This window comes from Grammomys surdaster, unplaced genomic scaffold, assembly GCF_004785775.1.
Source record: "Grammomys surdaster isolate TR1022 unplaced genomic scaffold, NIH_TR_1.0 317, whole genome shotgun sequence".
Taxonomy (NCBI): domain Eukaryota; kingdom Metazoa; phylum Chordata; class Mammalia; order Rodentia; family Muridae; genus Grammomys; species Grammomys surdaster.
This window is the reverse complement of record NW_021604736.1, coordinates 191,250-198,862: the sequence shown is the minus strand read 5'-3', so window position 1 is coordinate 198,862 and position 7,613 is coordinate 191,250. Positions and strand designations below refer to the sequence as shown.

The 7,613-nt window shown below is 41.5% G+C and overlaps 1 pseudogene; it reads right to left on the bottom strand.

Moving 5' to 3' along the window:
* Window positions 1-6,163, bottom strand: part of LOC114629830 — a 9,353-nt pseudogene extending 3,190 nt beyond the window's left edge.
* Window positions 6,164-7,613: the final 1,450 nt, after the last annotated feature.

Here is a 7,613-nt window from a genome sequence, read left to right as displayed (position 1 = left end):
TTTCTTTCTTTCTTTCTTTCTTTCTTTCTTTCTTTCTTTCTTTCTTTCTTTCTTTTTTGTTTTTGGTTTTTCGAGACAGGTTTTTTCTGTGTAGCCCTGGCTGTCCTGGAACTCACTCTGTAGAACAGGCTGGCCTTGAATTCAGAAATCCACCTGCCTCTTCCTCCCAAGTGCTGGGATTAAAGGTGTGCGCCACCACCACCCGGCTATTTATTTTTTTCAAATCATAATTTTTACTCATTCACACAGGGGTTATAAACACAAAAAGGCAGGATGTAGGGAAGGGGATGACACTGGAGTGTAGGTGTTCAGGGGGAATACAGATATCTTTCAGAACAGGGTATCAGCTGGGTGAAGGTTCAGGGAACAGGTGGCTATGACTCTGCCGATGATTTGCTTGTCCTTATCTAAGTTGGTATTATCTGCCAAGGCTACCTATTTACAAGGTCTGTGACTACTCAGGCTGGTAAATTTCCACAAAAGCTGCCTATTTACAATAGCTTATAGCCATCTGTTTCAATGTTTTTCCACAGAGATCCAAGACTTGGTGTTAGTATACATGTATAACAGGCCTATTGCTGATTTTAGGCCTATGGCTGATTTTAGGCCTTCAGTGTATAAGCAGGGCTGCCCCTGACATCTCCTCCCTTCTCTAAGTATAGAAGGGCTGTGGCAATTTTAATCTTGCGAAGGTGGGGATAGAGGTCTGACCTCCAGTAATTTAAGGTGACCTTGTAATGGCTCCAGTCCCCCTGTTGTTATCCAGTGAGGCATGAGGGCCATACCCATCCCAATGTCTTTTTCCTGGAGAGGGGATACTTTTGACATTAACCCCTATGTGGTCAGGCTTGTCCCTCAGAGAACCCAGAGCGATATTTTTAACTTTTATTTATATTCCCTTGCAGTGCTTAGCCTCGCAGCCTAAGCAAGAATTCAGATTGCCTGTCAGAGGGGGTTCTGGGTGACCCCTCTCTGCTTGGTCTAGGGGCAGAAGTCCCCTCTTTTAGGTTGGGTGAAGATGGGTTTTGGGAACACCCTGGATAAAGTAACAACCTCATTTTGAGTCTCGTGGTCCTCCATAGCTAACTTATGACAATGTATCTGAATAGGTTTTGCTACCAAATTATTTATCTGTTGTTTCACAGAGGTAGTCAGCCTATTTGAGGCCTGGGGACCAGACGAAATAAGCAAAAATAACCCAAATAATGGTCCCAAGATGAGAAGAGGTAGGGTTGACAACCATGGAGAGGCTGAAAGCCAATTCTTGTACCAGCACTCATCTTTCTCTTTCTCTCTCTGACTTTTCTCAGGGCCTTCTCTGACCTTTTTCATGCTCTCATTAACCATCCCTGTCTTGTTTTTGTAAAGGCAACATTCTTCTTTAAGGGCTGTACACAGTCAAGAGCTTTACACAGCCTTTTCTATTATAATAGAGTAAATCAAGTCCAATAAGGATTTTTGCGATTCTTGGAGTTCTCTTCAGACAGCGAAACGAGGGATTTCTTCAGATTAGTGATGTCAATCTCTAGCTGTTTGGTGTTCTTGTCAATGGCCCTTTGAAGGTCTGAGTAGTATAGGTTCAGAGGCCAGCATCTGGATTAGAACTTCTAACAGCAGACATCACAGGTGATTCATTTTTATCTGGAAAGGAAAAAGAAAGGAATTCTCAGGGAGATTTCTCTTCCCTGGATGTCAATTGTTATTCATCTTATTTACGGTTGGGCTTGGCTTTGTGGGAGTGTCTATTTACTTCATTAGTCTTTTTGGTAGCCATTTATCTGTGCCTTCTATGGTATCAAACAGGCATATCAATCCTCAGTCCCATAATAGAACTGGGTCCGGGCCATTCCCTTTAAGGGAAACAGGGTTCTTCACATAGCTGTGGCATAGTTGTTATTGGTCTCGGTGATGCCAGAGGCAGTCAGCAGCAGATTTGTCATGAGCTTTCAGTTTTAGAGAGTTAAAAGTGATCAAGGCATGATGGAGAGTATTTCAGGGGGACTCCTTCTGGGGGGTACCATTCCCCCTCTTTTGTTTTTAAAGCCAATTTTTCAGAGTTTTTATAAAATCAGGGCAGAAGTGCCAAGAGCTGGTCCTTTCACACTCAGAGAGTCATGAAGACACTATTTAAAGAAATATAAATCTATATTTTTTCTTTTCTTTGTTTTTTTCTGAGACAGGGTTTCTCTGTATAGCCCTGGCTGTCTTGGAACTCACTTTGTAGACCAGGCTGGCCTTGAACTCAGAAATCCGCCTGCCTCTGCCTCCCAAGTGCTAGGATTAATGGCATGTACCACCACCACCCAGCATATAATTCTATATTAATAATCTCTTTTATCAAAGGACTGTTATAGCACAGCCATCAACTAATCAGACTATATAATTTATCAATTAATAATAGCTTCTTCTACTTTTTGTGAGATTACTTCTCTTTTGTCAATTAATTGTTGAGGGAAATTAGGATTTATATCTCTCTTGAGAATATTAAACAGACACTTAAATTCTTTTGTGGAGAGCTTAAAATAAGATCTTAGCCAATTAGCATCTCCTAGAAACTTTTGAAAATAATTTGAAATAAGTAAACTCTTTTTTTTCAGATCCTTTATCCCTTTTTTTAAAAATTGGATATTTTATGTATTTACCTTTCAATGTCATCTCCTCTCCCATTCTCCCCCAAAACCCCTTATCCCATACCCCCTCATCCTATTTTTATGAGGGGATGCTCCAAACATCCTCCCAGTCCCATTTCCCTGCTCTCGAATTCCCCAACACTAGGGGATCCAAATTTTGGGGGACCATGGCCCTCCACTTCCGCTGATGTCTGACAAGGCCACCCTCAATTACTTATCCAGGTAGAGACATGAGTCCCTCCCTTTGTGCTCTCAGGCTGGAGGTTTAGACTTTTGGAGCTCTGGTTAAATCTTTTGATATTCCTTCTAAAAAGGACCAAGGAACCCACACTTTGGTCTTCCTTCTTCTTCTTGGGTTTCATGTGGTCTATGTGTTGTGTCTAAGGTATTGTGAGCTTTTGGGATAATATCCACTTATCAGTGAGTGTATACCATGTAAGTTCTTTTGAGACTGGGTCACCTCACTCAGGATGATATTTTCCAGCTCCATCCATTTGCCTAAGAATTTCATGAAATCATTGTTTTTAATAGCTGAGTAGTACTCCATTGTATAAATGTACCACATTTTCTGCATCCATTCTTCTGTTGAAGGACATCTGGGTTCTTTCCAACTTCTGGCTATTATAAATAAGGCTGCTATGAACATAGTGAAGCATGTGTCACTGTTGTATGTTGAAACATCTTTTGGGTATATGCCCAGGAATGGTATAGCTGGGTCTTCAGGTAACACTATGTTCAATTTTCTGAGGTACCGCCAGACTGCTTTCCATAGTGGTTGTACCAGCTTACAATCCCACCAACAATGGAAGAGTGTTCCTCTTTCTCCACATCCTCGCCAACATCTGCTGTCACCTGTTTTTGATCTTAGCCATTCTGACTGGTGTGAGGTGGAATCTCAGTGTTGTTTTCATTTGCATTTCCCTGATGACTAGGGATCTGAACACTTCTTTAGGTGCTTCTCAACCATTCAAGCTTCCTCAGTTGAGAATTCTTTGTTTAGCTCTGTGCTCCATTTTTTAATAGGGTTCTTTGATTGTCTGGAGTCTAATTTCTTTAGTTCTTTGTATATCTTGGATATTAGCCCTTTATCAGATGTAGGACTGGTGAAGATCTTTTTCCAATCTGTTGGTTGCTGCTTTGTCCTATTGACTGTGTCCTTTGCTTTACAGAAGCATGCAGTTTTATGAGGTCCCATTTGTCAATTCTTGGTCTTAGAGCACAAGCCATTGGTGTTCTGTTCAGGAACTTTTCTCCTGTGCCAATGTGTTCAAGGCTTTCCCCCAATTTCTCTCCTATTAGTTTCAGTGTATCTGGTTTTATGTGGACGTCCTTGATCTACTTGGAATTGAGCTTTGTACAAGGAGATAAGTATGGATAAATTTGCATTCTTCTACACGCTGACCTCCAGTTGGACCAGCACCATTTGTTGAAAATGCTGTCTTTTTTCCACTGGATGGTTTTAGCTCCTTTGTCAAAGATCAAGTGACCATAGGTATGGGGGTTCATTTCTGGGTCTTCTATTCTATTCCACTGATCCTCCTGCCTGTCTCTGTTCCAATACCATGCAGTTTTTATCACTATTGCTTTGTAGTACAGCTTGAAGTCAGGGATGGTGATTCCCCGAGAAGTTCTTTTATTGCTGAGAGTAGTTTTTGCTATCCTGGGTTTTTTGTTATTCCAAATGAATTTTAAGATTGCTCTTTCTATCTCTGTGAAGAACTGAGTGGGAATTTTTATGGGGATTGCATTAACTCTGTAGATTGCTTTTGGCAAGGTTGCCATTTTTACTATTAATCCTTCCAATCCATGAGCATGGGAGATCTTTCCATCTTCTGAGATCTTCTTCGATTTCTTTCTTCAGAGGCTTGAAGTTCTTGTCATACAGGTCTTTTATTTGCTTGGTTAGATTCACACCAAGGTATTTTATATTATCTGTGACTATTGTGAAGGGTGTCATTTCCATAATTTCTTTATCAGCCAGTTTATCTTTTGAGTAGAGGAAGGCTACTGATTTGCTTGAGTTAATTTTATAACTAGCCACTTTGCTGAAGTTGTTTATCAGGTTTAGGAGTTCTCTGGTGGAAGTTTTGGGGTCACTTAAGTATACTATCATATCATCTGCAAATAGTGAGATTTTGACTTCTCCTTTCCTATTTGTATCCCTTTGACCTCCTTGTGTTGCCTAATTGCTCTGGCTAGGACTTCCAGTACTATATTGAATAAGTAGGGGGAGAGTAGGCAGCCTTGCCTAGTCCCTGATTTTAGTTGGATTGCTTCAAGTTTCTCTCCATTTAGTTTGATGTTGGCTATTGGTTTGCTATATATTGCTTTTACTATGTTTAGGTATGGACCTTGAACTCCTGATCTTTCCAAGACTTTTATCATGAAAGGGTGTTGAATTTTGTCAAATGCTTTCTCAGCATTTAGTGATATGATCATGTGGAGGGAGAGGCAGGCAGTTCTCTGAGTGTCTTAGGTATTGTGAGCTTTTTGGCAAATTTTAGTTCATCTTCGTATCAGAGCATTTCAAAAAAGTCTAAATGCTTGTCTAGTGTGGAATTTTCATGTTTCCTTAATTTATCAATAACAGGTTGAATCCCTAACATCAGAAATTCATAGTGAAGATGGAGTCTGAAGTCCAAACTCTCCACTCTGGCTCCCTGGCTCAGCACTGCATTGATAAAGGACATGATAGCAGTCTTGAGACTCACTTCATCCCACTAACGCCCAGTGCTTTTATCCAAGTCATTAATTAACGTCTGGAAGCGGGTTCTCTCACTGGCATATTTCTGGTAGTGCGTCATAGCCTGCAGGACTTTCTTGTGGCCCCCAGGAACCAGGCACACAGTGCCCAGGATTTCCAGCACGGCCACCTTTATTTTAGCGTTCTCTGTGCTCAGACTCTGAGCAATTACATTAATACTCTCAGAATGAGCCAGGATGTGGGCCCGGCCTTAAGAGTTGTTCACTAGTGCCTTTATACAGCCAATGAGGGAGGTATGTATCTGAGACTCAGAGGTCTCGTAGTCCATGGTCTTCAGAAAGTTGAGAACACATGACAGGCCATCCAAGTCGATGAATCTGGTTACAAACCTCAAGGGCTTTGTCCTCAGTGCTGTCTTTAAACTCTTGATGGTTTTACTCCTCTCCTCTTCTTCTTCCTTTTCTAAAGCCAACAGAGATTTTCTAGCAGCCATGGAATTGAGCTGATCAATGTAGAACTCGGGCCAACTTGTTTCTCCCTTGTTTTCTTCCTGGTCCTTTTTCTTGCTACAGTATATCTGCCACTTTTTCTCTGCTGGAAGTGCAAACATGGCTTCCCTGTGTTTATCTGTGAGGTCAAGCTCATCCACAAGTTCACTGAACATGACATCCAGCTCCTCCACAGGGGGCATGGGCAGCGATGGCTCCATTGTCTGAAGTGCAAAGTTGCTATCATTCCTAAGCCTATATGTGATTTCTGGGTGGTCATTGTTTCGGAAACAGCAAAAGATAAGTGAAATCCCCTGTCTGCCTCTCTTCCGTGGGGCCATGGTTGAATCCTCTGTTTCTTGATATTGCTTCACTGGGTCTTTAGGCAAATGTATGCTGCAGACTAGCGTGTAAAGACACCCACACTGAGTGCCCTCCAGACACACTGGTAAGGAGACGGTATCCAGTACTTGCATTTTAAAAGACCAATATTTCTATCAATGGCTGTCTGGTTACAGGTTCCGATATGGCTCTATTTACAGATGAACCCTATCTCTGTAAGAAATTGGTGAATGCTTTGGTAGGTCCCTGTATTACCTTCATAAATGAGGTAGATTTCTCCCTGGCTCCTCAATCATATTCCAGGCTGTTAGAGCCACAATCCAACATTGTTCAATTATGCCATCATCAGATCCGATTAGTTCTTGTAAGTCAACATACTGCTCTTCACCAAGTAGTTGGTCTTTAGTAACATTTATCCACCTTGCTACATTGGATGTTCTATTTTTGTGGCTTTGTGCCTTCACCATGACATCCATTGGAATTGCTATCCAGCTTCTAGTACAGCTGACACCAATTCCTTCCGATCTTATGGGATAACACTATGCTGCATAGCCCATAACAATAAAGAATGCAAAGCATACAATACAATAGCCTCTTTAAAAAGTACTCTAGGTCTAACATTTCTATCAGTTGCCAGGTCAATTTATTATAGGCAGAAATACCATCATTAGCAGGCATATGCTGCACAAAGACTGTGAAGGCTGAAGGTACCTGTGTAGGCTCAAGCAAATCCTCTGGTTGTGCACTGTACTGAACACTATCTGTTTGTACCTGTACCATTTCCTGTTCTTCCTGGTCCCTAGTTTCCTGAAGGTGCTCTGGGTACCTGGTAGTGATAGTGCATGGAGCAGGGCAAAGTGGCAGTTAACCTCCCAGCATGTTTAGCTTTTTCATTGTGCGGTACATTTTCAGTCTCTGACATCAAGCCTGAACCCCGTTGTTCTTCTCCCTCTGGCTCCTTTTGCTTCTGAAGCATTTCTACATCTATTTGCAAACTCTCTAAGTGCTTAGCCAACTCCGCAATCTTCTCTAACATAAGAGAATTGTTAGCATTTCCCCTAATCTTTTTCAAAAGAATATATGTGAAAACCATGAAACAAAACCAATCCCCCTCACCTCTGGGAACAAGGTAGGAGACCACCCAGTGGCCATAGCTGCTATTTTGCTAACTTCCTTAAAGGCATTGTTAACCCCTCATAACCTGAGCTTTCCTTTACTACATTTGAAATACAATTACTCATTATGCCTAAGCCTTATTGGGTGCAACATGTAGGCTTAGATTTTTCAAAAACCTACTTTAATAAGGGTTCTCAAATGCTTCCATCCCCTTTCTATGCTGCTGTGCAAAGGTAGGGGAGAAAAGATGCTAAATAGGACAAGGGGGTGTGAACCTGTTTAGAAGTAGTTATTTGGGGGGAATTCCAATCTCTGCTTGTCAGGATACCAGCA